Source organism: Cygnus atratus, chromosome 12 (genome assembly GCF_013377495.2).
Source record: "Cygnus atratus isolate AKBS03 ecotype Queensland, Australia chromosome 12, CAtr_DNAZoo_HiC_assembly, whole genome shotgun sequence".
NCBI lineage: Eukaryota > Metazoa > Chordata > Aves > Anseriformes > Anatidae > Cygnus > Cygnus atratus.
The window spans coordinates 14311375-14338079 of NC_066373.1; the positions used below are offsets into that span (position 1 = coordinate 14311375).

Sequence of the window (26705 nt, forward strand, 5' to 3'; positions counted from 1 at the left end):
AGAGATTTCAAACTCCTCAGGAAAAAAATAAGACCTGGATTTAGGAAGAAATAATAATTGTTACTTTTCTCAACTGACACTCAACTAAACAAAGGCTAGGAAGACAGCTATAAAGTACCTGGTCATTATCAGCAGGTGAACAGTCAAATATTTGGACCAATAGATCTAGTCGGGATTTATACTTCAAACATACAATTAGCCATACAATCACATTTTTATTCCACATGGATATTGACTACATTGTTTAAACTGTTATCACTGGTTTGTACAGCGTGGAAGTTCCTTGCATATTCAACTTACCTTAGTAAGCAATAATAAATTTAATTTCTTTAAAGATGTATAGGCTATGCAGTCCACTTATTACTTGGTATTATTACAGCTGCCAGCCCCTTGGATTAGTACTAAACAGTTATCGCATCATCATTTTTATGGATGGGAACTCCGGTTGTACTGTCCATGCATCGAGCCACCTCTGTGAAACAGTGATTGTAGCATACTAATGAGCCACATTACTGCTGGCAGTTCTCAGAATTTGATTATTCAGAACCATTTACCTTCATTTAGGTTGAGCAAGAGGACTGTTCAGCACCGACTCTGTTCAGAAGATACTGCACCCGCCTGAATTAAGTAACCTAATTTACTTTGCATATCCCACACTTGAATTATTCAGTTAAAAAGGCTTAACTCATTTTCAGATTAAGCAAAGAACTGACCCCCAAATAGGTTTCACCACACATTAACATGTCAAAGGCCTTATTTCCTTCTCTATACTCATAGGATCATGGAGAATTCAGGTTGGAAGGGACCTCACATGCTCTGTAGTCCAATCTCCTGTACAATGTAGGGTCAGCCATGAGGTCAGACCAGGTTACCCAGGGCTTTATCTAGTCTCAAGTTCTTCTTTCATTAATGAAAAGAAGGATAAACACAAGTGTATTTTAGCCCATGTAGCCACTCTGAGCTAGCACAGTAGAAGCAAATCCCAGTACCAGGAGTGTAGTGCAGAGAAATCTGAGCTGGATCCGCATGACCCAGGTTCATTCAGAAAGACTGCTGTGGACTGAGCTGATTAGTTTCAATTCACAATGAAATGACTACATTCCTGCTGGAGCAGAAAACTAGGAAGCATGCACTGTCCTTTGGCATTTGCTCCCCGTCCTTTGAGCGAGGGCTGCCAAGGAAAGTACTTTTTTTTTTTTGTTGGTGTTGCTGTTCTGTTTTTTGTTTTTTAATTACAAACAAGATGAAAGTACAATTTCTTTTACAAAAAAAAAAAAAAAAAAAAAAAAAAACAGTTAACCAAGCCTGCTTTCAAGGCCAGTTCTTAACGCACTGTTACATTGAAAGACCAGGAAAAGGAGCAAAAAAATAAAATAAAATAAAAAGACCTAAATAAGATGTAGATTACTGACTGATGTTTCAAACTTTAACTTTCTTTCAGTCCTCCCTGTTTCTGCATAAATAAGATTACTATTTCCTAACCTGATTGATATCACTCAAAATGACTTAGGAATAAGTAATAACTCAACATAGCAATTCCTTATTTTTTTTTTAATAAAAGTTATGAGTACTTGTGAGTTAAACTACTACACGGTGAGAATTTGCAAACAATACTATACAGATTAACTTGGAATGAGCATCTTTTAGAAGAACAATTACCAGGTAAATAAACTTGTTGTAACTGCTCATAATGGAGGCATCCAAATTGCCCATATCTATTTAAATATGCAACAATATTCAAATATCTCACTCAATTTCATTTTTATACACTGTTCCAGCTACATAATTTTAAGTAACTCATCAAAAAGTTATCTTTATTAAATAAAAGGTAATCAAAGAATCATAAAAATTGAATCTGTTTTTTAAGCAGTCTATGTGTAAAACATCAAAGTATACAATCTTTTTCTCCCTATAGGTCAAAAGATATTAGATTTCCTTAAACAGATGTAGAAGTAAACTCTGATGTGTATAAGACAAATAATAGTGATGCTGATAGAGAACCAGCAAACATACAGGATTTTGCCAGTAGTGAATAAATTCAGTGGCTAAAGTTGCAGAAGATAGGGAAAGGTCTTTAAGCTTCTTGCTGCAGTTCACAAAATTAAAATCTAAGCAATCCAGAGAGAGAATAAGATAAGTTTATATTCAAATCTTTCTGGCTGTTCAAATTTAGTCTCCTGTTAAAGCTCTATTCAGAACCTTTCAAAGGCAAACAATGGGCTTTATAAAAATAAGACAGCAAGTCTCTGATAAAAATAGAGCCAACTTTGTGTTGAACAAATGAAGACTATTAAATGTCTTTTTAATGAATGAAAGCATAAAAAAATTCTACTTAAAATGTAAGAATTCACAGTTATCAGTCAATAAATATTAATAGATAGAGAGAGAAAGCATTTCTTAGTTTTCTATTTTAAATTGGTTCATATGTCTGACTGAAATAATCCAACTGTATATTACATGTTAAAATAACAAAGTTCTCCTGTATATAATTTTTAGTTGACTGCCCATTTTACAGAGAGTTATAAAAAGTTACATAATAAAGCACCCATGCTAAACAGTTCCCTTCTGTTTGTACCAAGTCTGAGCAACCAACTTCCACCTAACAGCAAAACAAGAGAATCCAACAACTCTGAACCATATAGTTCAGAAGCTACAGCTAAGGAATTGTTTCAGTGCAGCTACTACTTCAGCCTACTGTCTGAAGTAAAACTGGCCTCTGAACTTTCTCTGCAGCATTGTTTTAGCCAGAGGCAGAGGAAGAAAGAAACAGCAAAGAAGTAGAGCATCAGCTGCCTATCAAGGACTGAGCACTCACCTCTGTCTTTAATTTCAATTTCTGATTACTTTTTAAGACATCTACATGCATTCCGTCACTTCAAATTAAAAAACTTATTACCATGCTATTAGTCAGTCCTTTTCCCATTGAAGGGAGCCTCACATGACTTCCATCAGTATTAATGAATGCAAGAACAATAGATGTTACTACTGTTACATCTCTTCAGTGGTTAGTTCTTGGCCCACTTCTGAGAAGAAACCCGCGAAGAAAATCAGGCAGTTTCTGCTCAAGCTTACTATTACAGTGGCTTCCACCCAATTACCAACCACACAAACAGAAGTCAGACATTCAAGATTCTTGAACAGCTCCCTTATAGGATCACTGAACTTGATTAAGAACTCATATTCACACTGCAAAACACATATTCATAAATGTGATAAAGATGGGAGGGAAGAATTGAGATGTAACAAATGCTCAAACATTAGTCCTATTTTTCAGTAAAGGCAAACCTTTGTGATTACAATATGTGCACAATGAACATATATCACGTTCTTTCACTGAAGTAACATGACTCATGGGCTATATTTTACTTTTCTGTAACCAGTAAGATCACTTTAGAGAAAATGAAGAGACAATACATTAAAGAACGATGTCTGCAAGTATATAGCATGTACAAAAATGCGTATAGGTATATAACATGCTCATACAAACAAAGCAAGAAGCAGAAGAAACTTCAGCGAGAAACCAGACTTCTGACACTCCCCAGGTCCTTCAGCAGGATGCGTGCCAGACAATAACATTAAGCTTTGTATACTCTAAGAGAAATTGTTCCACCCCAACACAGAACTTGAAGTAAGATTGTATATTATACACATGAGGCTAAGTAGTGCAAGATGTACTATATTTTCCATGACCAAAACCTTAAAAATTTTTACCTGCACCTTCAAGTGTAGTTTTCTTTCTATATGAAATTCATATGGGACTGTACATCTTTTTTCCTCCTCTTACAAACAATGATACTAAAGTCATTTCCTTTAGCACACAGAAGTGCCCTAAATTTCACCATTCAGTGGCTTTGAATTCTAATATACATCATAAATTCATGCAAGGAAAACTATGACACGACTCCAAAATTATAGAATTACGTAATTGTGAAAATAAATTCATTTGATTCCATTCTCCCAGACCTAAGTCTACCAGCTGAAATCAGAATATAAGTAGAAAGAAACAGTCTGAGAACACAATCTGGAATTACAGACTCCCTTCTTTCTCAGAAGCCTAAGCAACATGCATAAGGGTTGAGACTGCCTTGGAAGCACTGGGCAGAAGCAATACCATCTCTGTAAGGGAGGCACTCCTTTCCCTCTCATTACATTTTGTTATTCTAATTTTGTGAATCTTTTATGAGGCCATGCCACCCTCATAGTAAAACAGATGTAAGCACATTAGTCAAGGTATCAATTGAATACAAATTTAGAAACATGGGAAAGTGGTCCCCTTATTTTCCTTAAATTAGTTCCCCTTAGTTTAGAGACCAAGCTGCATAACTTATTATTCATATATTATTGCAATGACATGTATTAGTGCATAACATATAGATATGCTCTCCTTACATCGTTCAGGCACCAATTATACAATTTAATTCAGAGAGAGACTGTACAGAAGTCCAATCTAACATGCAGTTATTACTGTGCTATGTCTAAAAGATTTGAAATGCTTTATAGCTTTTGTAAAACGGTCAAAACCACTCAACTCACCCAACAACAACAACAATAAAAAGGCAATTTCTGCATTTTACTCATAGAAACAGAAGGTAAAGAAGGAGTTCTCTAGCTCTCTCACAGTTTCTATGGATGCAATTAGTATCTCAAGGCAGCTACCAAATTTGCTCAGTCCAAAATAAGCCCGTTAAGTCTTAAAACCTAATACAATAATATTTAAATTCAGTATTTTATGCTCCTCAAAAGGCTAAATTAACATAAACTGGGACTGAAGTTTATTATTAACAGCCACAATAAACTTGAAAAGACAGATGCCTCGGCAATAAAAGAAGTATATTTTTGTTAAGTAACTCGCTAAGCTGTAATAAAAAAATTAACAGCACTGAAAAGAGGAGTGCCTTTTGACTTCACAATAGACTTGGGAGGAGAGAAGGTCCCCTCTTGCTGTATAGCACACTAGGGTTTATACAAACCTAAAACAGAGTATAAAAATCCCTTCGAGGTCATGCATTTCAAACCCATGAAAAGCAATCTGGCTAAACTTTATCTATTTATTATCATTTTAGTTCCAAACACCTCAAATTTTATAGATGAAAGCTTTAATTTAGATCTTAAGTAGTAGTTAAAGGAAAACAGGTATACCTCCAATTCATGAGTGAATTGCTAATACTGAGAGGCAGTGATTCTTTCATTTTAAAATCAACTCCAGTCTTGATTATTCATACTCTAATAGTTGGATTACAGCAGTAGAATGAAAAACAGACACTACCAGACCAACACAACACGTAGACTAGATTTAAATAAAATCTGAAATGCCAGAAAAATCAGACTGAAGGGTTTAGAAGTCTCATGTGAAATGGTGATATTGCCTTCCAATTCAGAGAACTCAAAAAATCCTCTCTACAGCTTGGATGTCTGCAAATGACTCTTAAAACTTCAGCCAAAGAAAATATTCTGCCAAACACAGTCACTCCTACAGACACACAAAAACCATCATAAAACCCAAATACTAACTTAAGGAGCTACTGCAGTAAAGCACATTTTTCTTTACATAGGATCATGCTGGAAATCAGAAGCTACGAAGTGTCTGATTACTAAGTGTCTAAGCAGCAGAATCATTCTTCTAGTAATGTAAAGGACTGAAAAAAAAAATTTCCAGCTTTCTACTCCCCAGCTAATTCTACTAAAAAAATGCAAGACTGACTGATGTTACTTCCCAAACATTCTTTGTGCAGCATATTACTCAGCATTACTCCACATCAAACACCCTCAAGGTTTCCTGAAGACAACAATAACAAAAAAAAAATCTACACACAAACACCACAAAAAAAAAAAAAAAAAAAACACATTATGGCCAGCGTGAGCAATCACCTTCCTAATTGAAATGGCTCCAAGCTCAAACAGCATGTAGATACCTTTGAAATAAATTAACTCATGACCAAAAGTTTCCCCCTTAGAAGAAATGACCATGAAGAGAGCTTCACAAGAAAGTAAAATACCAATCTCAGAATGTCTTCAGCAATGCTTGTCAAAAAAAAAAAAAATTCTATTAAAGAAACTTTCTTTTCTATTCTGCTGCCTGGCATTGTGCCTAATTACTGTGGTAAAAAAGAAAACTGGATGAAAAATGATCATGCATGGCTTTAACTCTCTGTAAGCTCTTTCTGACTTGAGGATTATATTTACTCTCAACCAACGTCAATTTCTCTGCATAAAAATAGCTAGGATTGCTCAGATGTTACTGAGCTATTTTAAGTAATATTTTAATATATTTTATGATGGTAAGACAATAATTAAATTTTATTAATAAAAAAGCAGCAAATCCACAGTTATGCTTTTTATGGAACTATTCCCCTAAATATCTCCAGTTATTTTAAAATCATTACCTTAATGTCTCTACCTAAGCAGAATTTCAAGTGGAAATTGAAATGCTTCATATCCAGCTCCCATAGAGTTTGATTCTGACTCAAGAAAACTGATTTAATGGTAAGACAATAACTAATGTTAGCTGGCTGAATTTTAAACTTACGTGTTTTGTTTTAAATAAGAGACAGAAACTCAGGTCTCTAACCCATACATCCTTCAGTTCTTACTCCTTGGCCTGGAAATGTTTTTTACCTCCATTCAAAAGATTATCTGCTAATTTGAACGTTTGTTCAGTCAGCTCTGTAACTTAACTTTAAGCCCATTTAACAGATGGTTCAAGCTAGGCACCTACGTACTTTACCTATCAGCATACAGCAAAACAGTGGAAGAAAATGGAAGAAAATAATGCTATAAATCCTACAAGTCCATCTCCAGAATTTAACACTTTAAAGCTTTGCAGATCTCAGTTAAGTCTAAGGGCAGGAAACCAAGTAACCAAATCTCTGAACTGAAACAGGTAACTTTGACACCACTCTGGCAATTCTTTTTCTTAAAGTGAGGTAACAGTTAACAAAAGATACTTATATTTTTGTTAGAACTTTTGATACAAACTTGAGATATAAGAACAAATTGACAGCTTTACTCAAAGGAATTCACCTTAAGGGTTGTTGCAGGATATCAGCTTGTACTTGTCTCTTGCGTTTCTGGTGAAGAACGATGCATAACAGCAGTTCTGAAATGATGATCGTTCTGTATCCTGTCAGCATTCTGTTTTATTAATTCTGCCAATGAGAAACATGCACTAGGTTGTTTTTTTTCCCCTGACAAGCAATTGAATGGAGGAAGACAACAAGCTTGAAGACAGCTAAAGAATGTTTTATTGCTTTACAAAATAGGACTCTTACCCCGAGTACAAATTAGCAGATGGACAACATACCTATCCATTTCAGTAAGTTTAGGACTGTTCCCTAAATCATATTCCTATTACACTGCACAATACTTCACGAGAAGAGGTCAACACTTTTCCTGAACAAATTACACACAACAGACAGTAGCATTACTGCTGCTGTGCCCAGTTCCTAACAGTTAGATATAAAACCAGCAAGGTACCCATCCAACAGATGTGGATTCTGTTTTCTAGCATGGAAAAGTCTACAGAAGGTAGTGTTCTAGTAATGCTGCAAAGCAAGGCAAAAGGGAAGCATGTAAATAAAGACACTCAGAAAAACAAAAGTTTGTTTTGCTGCCAGAAGTTAATCATTGTTTTCTCTTTCGCTTGGTAAATATTAGCTATGAATATTAAAGGTCTTTCATGACAATATTTAACTCCCTATTTGTGGTCCAATCTGATGAGAACACATCATGCCTATTTTCTTTCTTTACTTATAATGACTTATGTATGTTGTATTTTTAGCAAGTATAGCATTTTTAGGATTTACTTTATTTTCTGTTTTGTTCCTCTCCCTCCTACTCCCCCCCCTCCATCCCAACCCTTAAAGGAAGTCAGCAGTAACTTAAGATTTGCCTTCAACCTGACTGAGGTGTGCACACATCCACAAGCACCATTCATAATGAATGCACTAGGTGGATTTCTCCTTACTCTCAGGCTTCAGGAGCATGGCTTTTCCCCCCCATTGCTAGTTGCTAGCTATAATAGGCTTACATGGATCAGCTGCATTAGTGTTGTGTCCCTGATAAGCTGGGATGCTAGGTAGCTCATCATCTTCTCCTTCCTTTCTATCACCCCTTTTCAATACAAGTTGTTCTTGTCTTTTTCAATTTCCTCACCCCTTGCCCTTACACACCTATTGATCTTTTAACATTTCAGGAGACAGCTATAGAATGGGTAGCAGGCTGTTAGTTCTCTTATTGCATCTCCAGAAATTGATGATCGTGTTACTGTCTAAATCAAACGTAATCAGATATATAATTCTATCTTGTAGCTTTACATAACCATTACCCCATTGTGAAGTATACACTGTTAAATCCATGGCTCCTTTTCTGAGCCATCACAACATGAGGAACTGATGCTGGATTAGAAGCACACAACGGAATAACTCCAGTCACTATGGGTACAGTTTCTTACCTTGCTCTTCTCTAATATTCAGACCAAAACTGTTTTTACTGTGATAAATTTGAGAGAATGAACAGATAGATGACAATACATCTTTCCCACCAGTCTTAACTGCAAACTACAAAAGAAAACAGTAACACCCTTTGGAGTAATCATCTTCTATACCAGACTATGCTTGTGAAGCTGTACGTTTCTCAAAGTAGATTTTGGAAAGGGCAAGAACAGGACAGAGAGCAAAGACAAGCAGACCTAGTGCTATTCTTCACAACTTGCAAGTCATTTACCAAGAGTAGGTTGGCTCTTTGTATTTTAACATCTACTTAAAGGTGGTCTCATTATTATAAGCCATAGTGTACACTACATACATTATATTTCACTGCAGAGATAAAATTGTCCCGTATGGTTGTTTGTACGGTTAAGTACCATCCAGGAGATAATGAGCACTCTCTGTTCTTGCTGAGTATCATTTTGTAGAAAATAGCAATGGGAAGGATTTTCCTCATTAACGAACCATGATGGGGAAGAATGAAACTTAAGACAGCTAATTTTTCCAGGATGATAATGTTCTTCATTTTTAGGTCATTTGAGTTCCATATTAATTACAGAAAGATGGAGGCTTTTCAATCAACCTGCTCCCTCTCCCATTACATATGTAATTGTAAAAGCTACCTTGCTTTAATAATAAGTACAGATTAAATTTTTATTATGGGATGTGATCCCATAATAAAAGACAATAAAAGACAAGGCTTGTGGTGATGGATGACCACATATCAGAGCACATTTCCATAGCACGCTGTAATTTCACTGAGTCATCATTTGGCATGTGACAGCAAAACTCTAGAGGTGTAGCTAGATCACACCTTTTTGTTTGTTTGTTTTAAACCAGCTTGCTGAAGTAGCTTTTAAGTCATGTCAGGTACAGAGATACCTGACATTTTATATGGGCATAGTCAGACCTTACTGAATAATTCTATACACATACACAAATACACAGCACTGTAATCATCTTCAGCATCACATTAGTACCAGCGGGATGGTGTTGCTTTGGCAATCTAAGTACTTCTCTGTAACTCAAATGCACATATGCATGGCCCTTTACAAAATATTTTCCCTTCATTCTATCCAACACTAAATGTTGAGTTTCACCTGTCCTTAGCAAGGACACATTTGTAATACCACATTAATATTAGTTAAAAAAACAAAAGAAGTGCTTGAAGATCTAGCCATTTATCATTCTCAGTGTTTATGCAAACTGAGTTAAATATGAAGTTATTTCCCTAATACTTATCAGACAGAACACAGAGCAATTTCTATTTATTTTTATAAAAAGATCTTAACGTTATGCCAGCTGAAAAACAGAGGTAGGAAATTCATGTCTTTGAAGTTTCACCATCACTGGACATTACTCATATTAACAGGTTTAACAACAACTTGAGGAGGAGGAGAGACCAGAATAAATAAAGGGCTCACATATTTATTTCCCTTCTGCAAAGTGAACATGCTTTGTTGTGGGACAAGAGCTATCTGAGAGTCCCATGTAGCGCTGCTTTTGGATTAGGGCTAAAGAAATCCACAAAAAGCATTTAATGTTGATCATACAAACTGGACCCATGAATTGGAAATTATTCGTAACCATCATTCCAAATTTTCGGTATTCATAACCTGACAGGTACCTGTCTTTAAAGATTCAGAAACTATTTTCCATTGATAGGAAAGATATGAACTTTCCTATCAAAGTTCAACTCAGCAGAACAAGACAAGAGTAACCAACTGTTTGGAAACTGCAACTTTACTTATTTATATCAGAAATCATGTCTGCTATAGCTTTTAAGTACTGCTATAAAGCCCTCTTTCCCTAGACATTTTGTTTCTTCATTTTTTCTTAGTCCTGATTTACTTTAATTAATTGTTGCCTTTAGCTCAAGCATTAGAATTAACAACAAAACACATCAACATCCACCTGACAGCAAAGAAGAAAGGGTAAAAACAGCAAATCACTAACCAAGTGCTTCACCTTTAATAATCAAAGAATTACGTTACATACGTGATAAAACAACCCTGTCCTGCCAGTACCACAAATCCTTGATTATGATAAATTGACAGCCATTTGTTCAGCTGTGTTGTATGTTAGTTACTGCAGGCTGTTACAAACAATTCATTTTTGGACAGAACTTAGTCTAAGTGAACCTGTTCTATGTTTAAGCATACTCAGGACACAAGTATGTAGTTTAAACACTGACTGAAGTGATGTAAGCCACGGTCAAATGCATTGTGCTCTTTTTCCCCTACAAATATACCCAGGAAGTTTTATGAGCATAGTAGGGCAGACTGCTCTGATCTCAATAAAGTAGGATTTTTCACTCAGATTCACAAAGCTGAAATGAACTGCACACAGAAGTGCTTATGTCTCTCCATTCACCATAAAGATTGCTCAGATGATTAACTCAAGTGCTATGTAGATGATGTCTTTATACTGTAGTTGCATAAAGCTAGAGAAGTTGAATAATAACATCACTTCCACCCAAAATATAACCTCTGTGTTTTCCCTGGCCTTTGAAACTACTTTGAACTACTTTATTTTGAACCTTTTGCCTTGCCAGAACACCTGTTTCTTTGTCCTTGTCCTCTTGAAGATATTAGCAGAAAATGTCAGTTCTTCTAATTAATCCATGCTAGTTTTAACATTTTAACTGTAATTCAACTGTAGAAAAGTACTATGATGGTATTTAAAGAACAACTTTATATTCACAGCAAGCAATAGTAGTTAAGAACATATAAAGTTTTCATACAGAAGGACAGCACAAGGCCTCACACAACTCAGATATACTTGAAAATAAAGCTAAACAATAAATATGCTTTCTAATTATCCTCTATAAATTGGTACATTTTCCACAGATAATTCTTGAGCATTTCTAAAGGCAGCAGAGAACAAGTTTGCAAAATGTCACACACAGAAAACGTGTGGTAACATCAGGGAAAGAACCCAGATATCCCAACTCCTAAATCTTATGTTCAGTCCATTAAGCCTCTTCTGTGTTTCCTGGAACCATATCTAAATATAAAGACAGTGTAAATTATGTGAATTTCAACTATTCGCATTAATTAAAATAAAATATCACCATTTCTTTACACCAAGGATTAAGACTAAGAATTAAGACTCCAGACAGATATGAGAGGGAAAAAGCTGCAGAGATTAAAAATTTATTTTGCCTCAGTCTGAAAAACAACAGACTTTTTCAGAAGTCAGATTTATATAAAACCAAAGCGAGGGACTGTAAAGTGAACAGTAGAGCAAAAATAATTTCTGAAACCAGCAAAATCTTTCAAATGGGATTTAATAAGGAAAAGAAAGCATAATACACAGAATGCTATCTGAAATAGGGATTAGAAATAGGAAGCTCTCACGTAAATTTCCCTTTTCTTCCCAGACAGAGGGAAGGAACAGTAACTAGAAGTCTGCTAGTTTCATGAGATGTCACCATTGCAGTGAGAAAAGGTATACTATGTCTCACAGAAGAACACTCATCCGGTGATCTGACACTTGGAAATACCTGACTTCTGTAGTTGATAAACAGGACACTGAAGTCACTAAAACTAGTAAGGACAGTTTTAACTCTATCTCATTTGTTTCTCTTTCAATTTTCATCAGTGAAGAGTGAAGGATACAATGGCGAGTATCAGTGGCCAAAACCAAAATAATGTGAAATGGTGGTTATGCTTGAGACAAAGCCATAACTAAACTTCCTTATATGCCAAAAACAAACAAAAACCCACCCACAACACCAACAACTGTTTGTTTTACAAGCTTTACATGTATCTTGTTTCCCTATGTGTTCTCTCCACACCTCCGCATGAGTACTTTGTATTCTCCACCATTTTTTCTGATAAAAGCATGAAAGAGATTTATCATACAAAGGGGAGCTCCCAATTGTACCACAGCCATTTCAAAGAACACTTAAATCTTAGCAGCAACAAATAGAGCCTAATAACAAACTTTTTTATGAGTATTTCTGACCTTTAACCTTTTGTAAATTCTTCTGGTTCTGAAAGCCAGAGTGCTATCCCAGCTTACACACAGGTTTTATTTAGCTAACTATTTGCCATTGACAGTTTGAAAGAAAAAGGCAGATTTAGGTCAGATGTGACTTTATCATTTCCTTTATTTAGAACTTCATATAAAGAAGTCATCAAAACAGTCCAGGAGAGAAACCCAAAAGAAACTCTATTTTGGAATCCAAATAAACATGTGATAAACATGTGATCTGATAAACATGTTGCATATGGCAAAACAGATGACACCTGCACACTTCAGAAATTCAGGGCTACCTGCCCATCTTATCCATTTACCACTTCCTCCGGTTTCAGACTTGCATTAAACCTTGAAATCACAATCTTCTTAGTTTTAAAGCAACAATATCATCTCAAAGGATTCTACACTATTTTTAGCTAGTAACTAGGTACTATTTGCCACCAAATACTAGCAAAATAAGTGCTAACTAACGCAAGCCATGTCAGAATCTGTTCTGACTTCAGGCAAAAGCGTTTTCAGCCTCTGATGGAACCCAGCTATCTGAGGAAAAAGGAAAAAAAAAAAACAACTACAGCATTTAGTAAAATGCAGACATCACTACAGTACTCTCTAATAGCAAATGAAAATATGCTGCAGAAAGCAATTAGTGCTTTTCATTTGAGGTCCTCAGCCCTTTGCTGTTGCAACAAGTGCCATGGACTCCTGAGCAACTGACATTTCAACTGACAGTCGATTTCCAATGAAAACCTAACTGGAAAAAAAATTGTTATGCAAAATGCATGATATACAGTTATGCCCAAGAAGATATGATACTTTTTGTTGCCAATATTTTGCAGAGCCATAGAAAACAGTCTATAGACAATACGTCCATTTATGAGAATGCAAATCCCACTGTATTTTGTCATAAGTTACTCAGGCAACATCACTGGAACATAAAGACGACATGCTGGGATGATGTTTCTATTTGCAAAATAGGTTGGATTGCTAATTCTACCAATTCTCTAATGGAAAACAACAGGCTCTTCCACAGTCAGTTCTTTTATTCTCAGTAGTCGTTCCCTGCAGCAGATAGCAATCCTTTTTTTGTATCACCAAGACTGATTTTCCAGGCTGAGGGACAGGGTCACACGGACACAATGAACAAAAACACCCAGGTACAAGTTATCATTTATTCCTGCTTTACTAAATCAAGTATTATAGTAGCTTTTTGTAATAGTAGGATTTGAAAAAAATATACATAAACACTAAAAACTTTTCCTTGATTTGAAAAATCTATGCACAAACTCAGCTCCAGAAATTTTCAACGAACATAAACGTTTTGTTTCAGTTTTATGTGGTCTTAGAATCTCAGCCCAGCTTTGACTTTGTAAGAGTAAACTTTGTGAGCAAACTTTGGAGACTTACCATTAAAAACCCCTGAAACACTTTTATCTTCTAAAGCTCCAGCAATTATATGAATCGCAATTCTCTTCAAATAAATAGTCAACGAGTCTACTCCTGATGGCTGCAGAGATGACTTGGATTTATGTGTGGTATAGGACCAAATGATAGTGACAGATGATAAATTGGGAAAAAATAAGAGTAAATTAAAAACAAAACAAAACTGTCACACACGCACTTGGGGCTCTAAAGTATGATTTTGTTTCTGAAAATTTAATCAGTTTGATATTACTGCTAGAAGTATGTATTTCTTGCATTTTAATCTACTTAACCTGTAGATGCTTCTGTGCAGGAAACCAGTAGGCATTGTTCTCCACTAATGAGGGTTTCTATGTCATCGATCAGCAACTTAAGCTTTTGAAGTTATAAAAACTATTTCTGTACAGCCTTAAAGACCTAACAGTACTTTTTGATGCCAAGGAATTATTTAATATTTTATAAGGAACATAATAAAAATTAAAATAAATAACACCTTTCACATCTTGAATCACTAAAAGCTACAGGGATTCACATGGTATTTTTCAAAGTAATACACCAGAAGTCTGATGTTCACAGCTCCATTAGAAACATTTATATGCAAAACACTGCTTTTTCCAATCGTGAATTTCTTATGAGATTCATTATTGCCCTACAGTACTTCAGTCTGAAAAGAGACTCTAGGGAGATGACACTTTCCTTGGTTAGCATTGTTGTAGCTGACAGAATGCATAAAAGGCAAACCACTTTTTCCTCTAGCTTTCAGCCTGAGCCAATCAAATGCAGAAATTCTCGGCCTCTTCTAATCTTGAATTCTGGATTTTGAATTTTACAGAATAATTGCAGCTTTTGAGCACAGAATCATTTTGTCACACAACCCATTCCACCTTAGGTAAATGCTACTGGTGCTCGAAATACCATTAACAACAACAAAAAAAAACAACCACACTTGTACTTTGCAGTGTAGACACGTCAGCCTAATTAAAAATGATTGCGTATTTTTTAATGTTAATGCACATTTCATTATGAAGAAATGATCCCTGAAGGCACCTTACTCTTACCTTCCTATCAAAAAATAATTTACAACTAATTTTCTTCTCTCTCACCCTCCTCTCCAACAGCTGTTTTTTTTTCAACAGTTCAATATCATTCCAATCAGGGTTGTACTTTCACATTCACTAAGCAGCACGTGATTTCCATACTACATACTTAGATGAGCTTATACTACATGCAAATTATTATTGGTTTTGCCTTGAACCTATTCATACTTGACAGTCTATAAAAAGTCTACCTACTTTTTTTTTTTTTTTTTTTTTAAAGTATATTCCCTTTTTACAGTAAAATAACTGGAATATTGATGGGTGAAACAAGTCCAGACGCAGAAATACTGTTAGGACAATGAGCACAGGTCTCACACAGGTACTTTTTGTGTAAGTGAATATGGACAAATATATGCAGAAGACAATATGGAAATGAGATTGACATAAAAACGACTAAAATCTCATTCATTATTTAAAAGTGAGCTGATACTACAGGCCTCTGCCTTAATGCCTGGATGCTGCTTTTAGAAGGCATCTTATAGAATCTATCATTTTATTTTTTAGAGAACAGCACAGACTGACTGGAAAGTACATGAAGCAAGATAATTTTGAACATCATGACAAGCACTGTTTAATTGCTGTAAAAACTTTATAGATATCACAGCAAATAAAAGCTTCAAAAGATGGATTTGAAAGGAAGGAAGATGACTCAATGGATTTTTAGAGGCAGCTTCTCCTAACCACAAGGGAAAGTGAAACAGAAAAGGCTTGTTAGAAAGCTTGACAAATAAGCAATAAAGACACTTTGCTCATTTATTGTTCAGAATAAAAACTAACACCAAGTGAGGCAATAGATACGGCAGAGCAGACCACAACTAAGCAGCTTGGTTTTGGCAGGAAAGGTTCTGCCACAGCTGTACTTAAAGAGACATGTAGAGAAATCATGCAGGGTGGTTAACTCAATATCCAAGCTAATGACCTTCGTGACAGAGTTCTGCACTGATTTTATCTGCACAAAACAGGATTCAAGGTGTGTAGAGGAGGGGATTTCTCTCAGAGTGAGGGAGATTTTAAAGTCTGGGATTTGGAAAGCTTTTGGGGGTTCTGTTTCTGGTTTTGGCCCAGTTCAGTGTAAGGTACCGTGGCAAGATATTAATGGCAACAATGTAGAATTTCCCATAGAACTCAATGCTTAAGATAAAACAGCCTTTTTTTTCCCCCCCTCTATCAAGAGTGGCACTTCAAGCCACCTCTATGTCTTCTGTTCACCCCCAGGCTCCTCAGGTGTCACAAAAGCCCCGTGAGTTGAGGAGCCACCTAGAAAATAAAGATTTCTAAAGGTCAAGATAAGCAAAGCACCAGAAAGGTACTTTATCATATAGTAGGACAGAAGGAATGAGAGTTGAACAGGCAGTTTAATCTGGCCCAAGTCTGCAAATAATACAGACACCTGAGCTGGCACCAGTTCAAGCTAATGCAGCCATATGGTGCTGCTCAGCTCTGTGCGGACACAGCACGACACCACGCAGCAGTTTCAGTGACACAGCACTGGGGTAAGCTAACAACCGCTGTCTCTCCACAAGCTCTACTACTTCCCAACAGTCTATCACATCCATCACTAGCTCAGCACTTCTGAACTGCAGTCCAATGCTCTATATTATGCACCAGCAGCCAACCACTGTAACTGCAGACATCTGTTTCCCTTTTCCAGGCCCCTACTGCAAACATTTCTGACATCAGCACTGTCTCCATAGCACCTAGAACACTTAAGGGATTTTTTTTTCCGGTTTTAAAGCAAACCAGAGCAGAAAACTGGACAGATTTAAATGCAACATGACATTTAATAATTTAATAAACTACTCCAAACAGCAAGGAGTAACTATGTGCAAGTCCATTTTTCACGTTTGCAGAAAGTTTAACTCAGCCAATGTGAACGTGCACAGCCACCAGAAAGGATTGTCTTGCACTTCCTCCCTCATTTCATGCTTTTTCCCTGTATCCCTTGTACTGATACTTGCACCTCAAGCAGCCCTGCACTGGCAACTAAACCAAGGAATCAATCCTGCTAAAATCTGTGTAGTAGCACTGATTCACATCATCTTAAAACTGAGTATGATCTGCATCCCCCAAATACTATTTTGTGTCATGGCACATTACTACAGCTGACAACTTTAAAAGGTTTATGTGAATATTTGAAGATAAACTAGGAAAAAGCATAAAAACAGTATCTAAGATGAGACTGGCTATTACTTGCTATTCTGCGAGTCAACAGTTTTACTATTCACTTTGTACTGGATCCTTTCCTCTGTCAAAATAACTTACTCAGCATATCTCAAGTTTAATACGTGTTATCTGAAGAGAATGTGCAGTTTTTGCCTTGATTTCTGCCATTTTTCTTAGATTTCGCTATTTACTCTACCAAAAGAGATACTTCCTTGCTTCTGAGGTTCGTTCCATTTTCTTGGGCTACCAGTCCACTGTGGGTCTGTTTTTTCCTTCAGATTAGAAATACTCGTACTTTTAAAGCAACTGACTAAAACATTTGATACTGCACATGTAATTTATATGGACTCTGCCTCCTATTGACAGTTACTACCCCTCTGCTTCCTCTAATCCTTTTAGTTTACTGGAGCACATTCAGTAGTCTCACAGTGAAGTGATCCTAAAGCAGGCAGGAGCTTCTCTAAAAACGAATCCTATAGGATCCTGTAACAATCAGTCTCACAAAATTCTACTCACACCAGAGAAAAATGTTTGGAAATGCACTAAGATAGTTTCTAATAAATCACAGAAGACAGTTACATTGATTTTATACTAATGCTAGTAAATATTTGAGATTTCTAGACCACAAATAAACCATTTAATAAGCAATATTTGTTTTCAAAACTGAAAGCACATCAAACACCAAAGCAGAAAATATGCTTCCATGGTGATTTTTTTTTGTAAAGTGTAACTTAGACATTATTCTGACAAATGAAATGAACATTGTAATATCAAACTGCTTTACGTTACTTCAGTACAAATGTTATGTAGTACATCAAACTATACACATTGTACACATCTGCATTTGTGACAAGTTCCGGTCTGTAGCCTGGATGAACAGGTGATGGCACAGTATTTCTTGGGAACTTACTACTTCTTGGGAGCGCTTTCAGAGTAGCCACTTACAAAAGCGGCCTTCTGATATCAGCATCATAAATATATATTTTTGTCCTTTTGCCTCATTTAAAATTATTGTCACACCACGCTGGGCATGTACCCTTCATTACTAGGTCACTTCTTACCTTCACGTCTATAACTGGAGACTAATAATGCCATAATAGGCTCACAATGTCAGTGAGGTGCAAGTTGAATCAGATTCACTGTATTAGCCTCAGCAAATTAAATCTTCATTTGCAGAAAGACATTCAAGAGAATAAACTACAGATGTAGAATAAAGCTAAATTATCCCCCCTCCCAAAAGCATGACAAAGGAAGCTGCGTCTCATCAGAAGTACATGAAGAATTCTTTGTCCAAAATGAGGCTTGTGACTGCTGTGAACTTATCTATGCAAGAGTCTAGAGAGTTTAATATTCAAGTTCTACATGAAAGAACAGTTTAATGTTCAAGTTTTACGCAGAAAGAAAGGAAGAAAGAAAAAAAAAGAAAGAAAAGCATTAGCAGTAGCTACATGAAACTGATAATGAAAATTTTAGACTCTGCATTTCACTTTGACTCCATGGCACATATTACTTTTGTTTATTAGGATGCAACACTAAAATTCCAGAACTTTGTGTCCATGCTAACAATGAACACGAGAATATTCCTCAAAGCCCTATCAAAAGCCGTTAATTAAACTTGTTTGTTCTTGACACTAACAAAACAGGATAACATTGTATCATCTCAGTTAAGAAGTTACAAGTTGAATAGAGTCTCCATATAAGCAGTCTGGTCCCAAGGCAAAACAGAAGGACCTGCTCCTGGAGCTCACAGTGGTGACAGTTTTCATGGGCAGTTCTCTTCATGCTAATTTTTTTAACCTGTACAGTCATCATACTATTCTAATTCACTAAGTTTTGTTAAAAGCCTACTATTTGTTCCAGCTAACATGGACAGGTTAGAAACAGAATGATAGCCTAGGTTTCTAGTTCAATTTAATGAAAGGTTTGTAAAGCAGTTATCTCAACAATTCATTTCTTTACCCTTATCACATTTATTTGTATGTTTCTGAATCTCTGACAGTTATTGACTAAAGCGTAGCCATTTTGTGTTCATTTTCATGTTTTTCTAAGGATTCTCTCAGCTATTCTATCAGCACAACAACAGCATACATGCAGGTATCCCATCCACAAGAATTATGGTATTATAGACTGCTTAAACTAGATTACTTAGAGTCCATGTTTAAACTGTGCAAGCACAGCACAAAACAACTACAATATAGGTGAAAACCCAGTGGAACTTTGATTTGTATTGTCTTTTATACTACCACACTATAACAAAGGAAAACATCTTAATTCATTGCAAGAAAATTTCTTTACCTCTCAAAAGTCCACAGAAAAAATATTGGTTTGTTTCTACCATTGCAACAAATAACTCATTTTCTCAGGGTTTATGCAAGCATCAAGTGATAGAGACTGTGTATAAAAAGTTCTGTCTAAAGGCAAATCAAATTATTACAAAAAAGCCATGCTAAATTCCTCTGCATTTAAAACACAGAAGATTTACTTTTTCCGTAACAAATCATTTTCTATCAAATAAAGTTGATCAGTATTTATTTTTATGCTTCTAAGCAAGCAGGACTAGAAAATTTTACAAGAAATTTCATATTACATTCCTACTTGGGAAATGAGCACATTGCACACAGCTTCTATTCACTAATTAGGCATTGCAAGGTGCATGGGACTGCAAAGTAAAGAATAAAAATATACCTGAACTTAAAGGAACTATCTTTCTGTGGCTCAAATTGGCACAGAAATTACTTACAAAAAGCTTTGCAAATTCATAATTATCAGTCATGTCATAATATTAAGTAAAATATTAAATCCTTTCATGTAAATCACAATAACTGCAGACACTATTTCTCATAAATACAAACTAACCATCAAACATGTAGAATTTATTTAACTATTCAATATATATATCAGACATAGTGATTTTTTAACAGACAAGGCCAAAAAAAAATGTATGAATGGGCAACTAAATTATTTTTTAAATGAAAGGAATTATTCAAAAATGGAACTAGAAATCTTCTAAAGTGCCTGAATCTGCAATAAGTCAAACAAGTAGCTAGAAAGACCACACAATTCAATATTAAGACCCTGTAACTGCTCTGCCAGTAAAAATGTTGGACAATTGAAGCAAGTTTTTTCCAACATGAAACATGAATTTTACCAGTGATGCAACTATTTTTATACAGGGCTCAATACTGCTAAATCAAGCAGTCGAAATCAAACTCAGAAGAAATTGCACTGTTGATTACAGAGAAAGAGAATCTAAGATAAAATATTTATAAAATATTTTTATAGGCCAGAAGGCAGTACAGCTCTAGAAACAGTGGTGGTATCTCAAACCTCACAATATTAATGCTTACTTAAGTAAATTTTCATTAAAGCATTTCATTCCTGTATTATCCCAATAACATAAGACATTTTTGCACTCTTATAACCAGCAGCCTTTCTTTCACAAAAGCTTATACTTCAGACAAACGCACAGCCAGAGTGGAGGTGGCAAAACAATAAAGATACATTCAGTATTAAATTTGGTCTCAACACAGAAAAATAATTGCCAGAGAGCAAAACCCTGTCCTATTCTGTGTAGGGTGGCAGCACGGAGCTACTGATATGGATGGCAGTTGTTATATATTTTTTTGTCTGTTTTTTTTGTTTGTTTGTTTGTTTGTTTTTTACCTGTTATTACTGCCCTCACAGCATTCTAAGAATATCAGGCTTAGCTATAGGGAACAGATTTTCAACAGATCAGCTCAGTTAGGCACAAAATCAAAATGGACAAATCTTCACTAGAGCTCAGCACAATTAGTGCTAGCCTCTTTTGAAAATCTGTCCCCAGTTATAGATGCAAAGTACTCAAAATCCTGGGTGCTTGCTTTTAAAAATCTGATGTCATACACTCAAAAACAACACTGCAGCCACTGAAGGTTTTGGGGACTTCTGGGGACACTGTTTCTACCAGGGATGGAGCAAAGCAAGAGGCAATCTTTAACAGAATAAGCCTACTTTAAATGACAAAGTTCACTACTGTTATATTTACTGGCACTGTCTGTTGGACAGACTTGGTTTTAGACCGTTTTATTTGCATGCTATTGTTTCTGAGCCAGAACTGAGCACCTTTTCTGTTTGCTAGTTCCTCACTGATGTCACCCTAGCATGTTGCTAGACAGTGAGCTGAACAGTGAGAGAACAGTGAGCTGGCTTGAAAGAAAATGCAGCATTTCCTCACACCTTTCTCCTCTTGTAATCAAACCAAGTTGAATCAACGTAAAGGAGTTGAGCATACAAGACACTGGCAATAGGTACAACAACAGAATACTCATCCAACTGATAATTTACACAACATCTTGCCAAAGAACACAGCCATTTGCAATTTAAGTGCACTAAGCTGGTATCACTTATCTTTAATGCACACTCCAGGAGTCACTTCCTAAAATAAATTGTTATGCAAAATGAGATTGAATTGTACGTGTTGAAGCTTTTACACTTTTGAAATTTCATATCAAATATGGAATACCAAGGCTCAAGTTCTGCCTTCAGCACAACTCTTGGTCCCAAAGACATCAATAAAAGTTGTTTCATTACTGGAGTTGCCTTCATTGTTACTTTGTTTCAGACTGAGGATATTTGAACGTACAGTGATGGCTTACCTTTGTGTTCAAGTGAAAAACTGAAATGACAGTTTTGTCTAATTCATAGTTACTAAACTGGAAAGTTATATTTCCATTAGTTCTCTGAATTACTCTACAGAAAAAGCAGAAACATCAGATGTCTTTACATGTCATTATAAGAAGCCTACAAGCATTGGTTGAAGAAACTCTGGCCTTTAAAAGATATGCGTGAAAACCAACGTACAGATGTTTGAATTTTTACTGCTACCCCTTGCCCCCCAAATTTAAACATGTTATTTTCTTAAGAAAACCTTTCTTTGCTCCGCTTAAAATATAGGCTTTTAAAGAAGAGATGTTAATTCTAGCTTATTTAAACAAAGGTGATTCTTATGAGACAACAAAAACATCAGGGACTTAATGTTAAATCTTTCTAACACCCTAGCGTATAATTAACTTATTCATTAGCAAGTAACTTCAAGTGGGTGTAATTTAACATTTCCTTCCTGCCCCTTGAGCAAACAAAACACAGAATAATTAATCAATTTGATCCCAAGTCCCTAAATTCCACTGTCTGGGCAAAATCTCCCACAGAGACTCATATGGGAGAGCTCCACCCCAGCCCTCCCTCAAGAATCAAGAGTACTTACTTGACTTACAGGTTGACCATTTACAGGGGGAGGACAGATAAGCTGTGCTTCTTTAATTTTTCAGTGAATTCTGCAGAAAGAAATCACCCTGTAAGACTTACTCATGTTCTGTGACATAGGCTGTTCATTCAAAAAGTGCACTGCAGGCAGGCACACCTGGCCTGCTTCTAGCCTCAGACCTCCCCTTGCAAGAATAGCAATAACTGACCTCAGCTTTGTACAGCTGGGTGGGGAGCTGCTCGCGGATAAAAACAAAGCCTTCACATTTTACAGAACCTCTCACCTGAAACAACACTTAGTTACTTAGTAAAGGAGCAAACATATTTATATTTTTAATAATAATAATAAAGCACCTACACAGAAATACCTTTGCCACATACTGCCCAGCACAGTTAATTGCACAGATGACACTGGAGAAAGAGAACCAACAGAGCTTTAGGAAGAGAAACCTGCCCCTCTGACAGGCAGGACACCCCATGAACCCCTGCAGCCGCAGCCCTCACCTTCCCGGCTCACCCAGCTCCTCACACCTCCCAGTCCTGTCAGCTGCCTCTCCCTCAGCTGGGGCTGCTCCCACACTCGTTGAAGCTTTAGTTCTCCCTTCTTTTTTCCTCCTTCTACAAGACAAGCTTGAAAAAAGCCGGTAGAAATAAGAGAAGGAAGCTTTGGGTTACTGCCTACAACCTCACACCTTCTGATGTGCCGACGACCACAACCCTCACACGAAGCTGTAATGGCGGCTGCCCTCCACCATGTGAGGCGATGAGGGAGCAGTTTTCCCGCCACCCGCGGCCTGATTGGCTGCTCGGCAGCAGAGGCGCCTGCACGAGGGGAAAGGCGCCCACAGCGGCGAGGGTAGCGCTGAAGGGGCTGCAAGGCTGAGGAGAGCACAAAACAGCGGTGGGGTGTCCTGTTCCTGGGAGGTAAGTGAGTTTGTGGCTGCTGGATTTCAGTTGTTATCCCCACGTATTTTCTTCTCGGTAAAGTCACTTTAGCCTAGCTGGGTGTTGTAAAGTCAACCGGAGAATTGATGGGTATGTTCTGGTGGTAAAAGTGAGGTAGAGCAGGCCCTGGCCCCTTTCCTCAACAAGAAGGCACAGTTGTGGGGTTGGGGGTTAGATGAAGAGCTGCCTTGCATGTATGTTCCCACTTGCCTCACTTTAGTGAAGAGTTGTGTATCAGCTGTGCTCTCCACATACGGTATAAACCACATGTTGCTCTTCACTACGTTATATTTGTTTGCAGTTGTTTAATGTTAGTTTCTGAAGTAAAATATCAGTGCCCTCTGGAGGATTAGTCTTGTTTTACCTTATGTATCTCTCCAAAGTTATGTAGTGAGCCTGTTATTATCCTAGTCAGTTTTTAAATCAGGAAAAAAGCATATCAGCCTTGGTGTTTTAACTGATGATGATGACGAGTAAATCTTTCCATCTTTACTGCAGGCAAACTGCCTGACTGGCATGCTAACTGCTACCCTGCTTTTCCCATTTCTCAAAGTTGAAAGTGCCTGAGGTACAGAGTAAGAGGGTTGAGGGTAAGCCTGGCAGAACTTGATTGCATTAAGTGAGTAATCCTCTCTGGGATACGGAAGAGCTGCTCGTGTTACCTGATTGAACTTCTGGCATTTTTATGTGGTGCCTCCTGGCATCTCCTTGCAACGGAGATAGTTTTCTTGCTGCTGATTCATGTTAATGCTGCTTTCCTGCAGAAATGGGATGCAACAAAAGTGTAGGGAAATGGAACTTAAGATGGACTGAAGAAGGGAGATTCAACAAAAGAGTATTTTAACTTCTGATCAATCGCTAGATAGAAACTGTCTTTTTTGTTTGGATGTAGGTGTTTTTTGGGGAGGGAGTGTTGTGGTTGACCTCACTGTAGGCCTATTTCTACTCAGTGGAAGAGGCTTCCCTTGAATACTCAAGTTCTCTATTTTTCAGAAAGAACAGTTTCATGTAAGGCTCATACTACCTGCCTCTTTAAAGATTTATGTAGTCTTACTGATGATGACTCTTGTACTGCAGTTTTTTTCTCTGACCTGTAAGCATATTAATTAGTTTTATCAGTTGCATTGACTTATTTTTGTCATTCAGATGTTGATTTTTATGCTCATAATTACATTAGTGGCTTGTTTAAATCTGTTTTATGTACCCAAAAGTCTGGGATGGGTAACTTGATAATTATGTTGGCTTTTTGCATTAACGTGTGATCTATAATGTTTTGGAGCCATCCCATACTGTTATTTAATTAGGTTGCCTGGCCTGTGTATTAAAAATCTTTCTGCATCTTGGAAAGTAATTTAATTTTCTGAATACCAGAAAGATAATCTTATTCTATAATAAATTTGACAGGATTTCTAATACTCTTTGTCTATGCCACAGCCATTCTGCGATCGTGGTTAAAATTTCAGCAAAACTTTAAAAATTTTGGAAGAGCTGTTTTCAACAGCGGACTTTTTTTAACTGTATGTCTTAAACAGTTGTAATGTTATGCAATACAAATGCATTTAATGAACACAGCATGTACTGAAGTGTATATCTGTAGTAACACAATATTAAATTCATAAACACGTTCGCAGAAATCAAAAGAAAGACGCAGTTTTTCTTGTCATCAGTGATTGGCAGCTTGTAATGAGTTGGAAAAGTAATTAAAAAGTAAATTGTCTAATCAGTAGAAATAATTGTTTTTATTAGATGCCCATTTGGGGTATTATTATACTTCTCCATTTTTCTCAGAACTCTCACTTCTGATTAGCAACAAGTGTTAATAAATTTGATATCAATTTTCATGAGACCTCAGGACACCTCCCTTTGTATTGCTAAACTGTAAAATTCTCAAGCTTCTTGTTTCTGCAACCCCCACTCCCTATACATCTTAGTTGCTCTACAGTCAAATATTCAGAAGTATTTTTTTCTGGTAAGTATAAAGAAAAGAGAATTGTACTAAGTGTTTGAACACCTGTGAGTAGCTGTGAGAAACTAAAGGTTTGTGGAAATTATTTTCTTCTTAGTAGCCAGGCTTTAAATCTGGTTTCTTCTTTCACACTTCTTAGCATCTGACATGGTTTTTTCTATTGAATAATGAGCTGTCTCTTTGCAAATTAATTCTAGGTGATAGATTTATCTTTACAGTGTTTATGTTGACAGAGCATTTTCAGTACTTGCTTTTGAAATCGTTTGTGCAATATGACTATTTGCAGCTGTTTTTCAAGTACTGCTTGACCTTTTAATCACTCCATTGTCTCTTTGCTTTCTGCATTGATGCTGGACTGCCCAGCTCTGGACCTTGTATGCTGCCTGCAATTCAGTGCATTGTCCACAGTTCTCCAGAACTGTTGAAATCGCATGATTCCTCTCACCTCAGTTACATGCTTGGCAGCAGTTCATTTATGGGTATAGCTGTTGTTTTTCCTCTCTACTGAATGTTCCAGCTCTTGCAATGTCAGTTCCTTCACCAGCCATCTGTCTTGCTGGCTCAGCTCCCTTTCTCAGGCCAGATTCAAGTCCTACTGAGTACAGCATCAGCTGTTAATTCTTTATTCAGAAGGTTTTAGAACTCCTGCTGCACACACACACATCCTATATTTCAATCTTCTATTTAATGTGTATCACTTATGGTTGCTTTCTTCAGCCTCCAGCCTTCATCCCGGTTCTTTTGCAACTTGCTTGTTGTCTACCACTTCATTTATTTTCCTGAAATTCTTATGTTAATTCTCTTCACTTTGACAGCCTAGCTTGTCTCTGAATTCAGTCTGGAAGGTGCATGTCAGAATGCAAGGACAGTCTAGTCTGCTTTTTGTTCATTTTCCAGCAACTGCATTCTTTAAAAACCCGGAAAGAAGCATCTAAATACTCTCAGATATTATACAAGTCAAGTTATAGCTACAGAAAACTTAAGATTGATGATGTCTTTATTGTCAAGAACTTAGAGAACAATTTCTCTGTAGTAGAATCTGTGTTATAGGTAGGATAGATTGAATTGTAGCTTGGGGACTGGCATATTGCTAAACAATCTAGCAGTTTTATAATTTTTATTTGCTTGTAAGCCAGTCAAGCCTGGATACAAAATTGCTTTATGAAGCCCCAAGTGCATAGTACCCTTACTTGTTATAGTAGCAGATCCTCTTTTTGTACACTACACTTGTTTCATAATCTGTCAATAGCTAAGGTTCATCTAGATGGTGTCTAGAGCATTATAAACCACTACTTGGTATCAATGCAATTTTCATAGGTAAAATGAACTGCACAGTAATTTCAATAAAGATGGAGGCTTATCAGATTTTTTGTAATGTATGTTGATAAGCCTTTCACAGATTCTCTG

General features: G+C 36.5%; 1 protein-coding gene across 1 annotated transcript in view; it reads right to left on the reverse strand.

The window, feature by feature from the left end:
- The window catches only part of SMPD3 (sphingomyelin phosphodiesterase 3), a 102281-nt gene extending 79830 nt beyond the window's left edge, over nucleotides 1–22451 (reverse strand). The window contains exon 1 of the mRNA XM_035543610.2: nucleotides 22389–22451. The gene's annotated coding sequence lies outside the window, so the exon portion shown is untranslated. The remainder of the gene's footprint in view (nucleotides 1–22388) is intronic.
- Between the last annotated feature and the right edge of the window lie 4254 nt (nucleotides 22452–26705).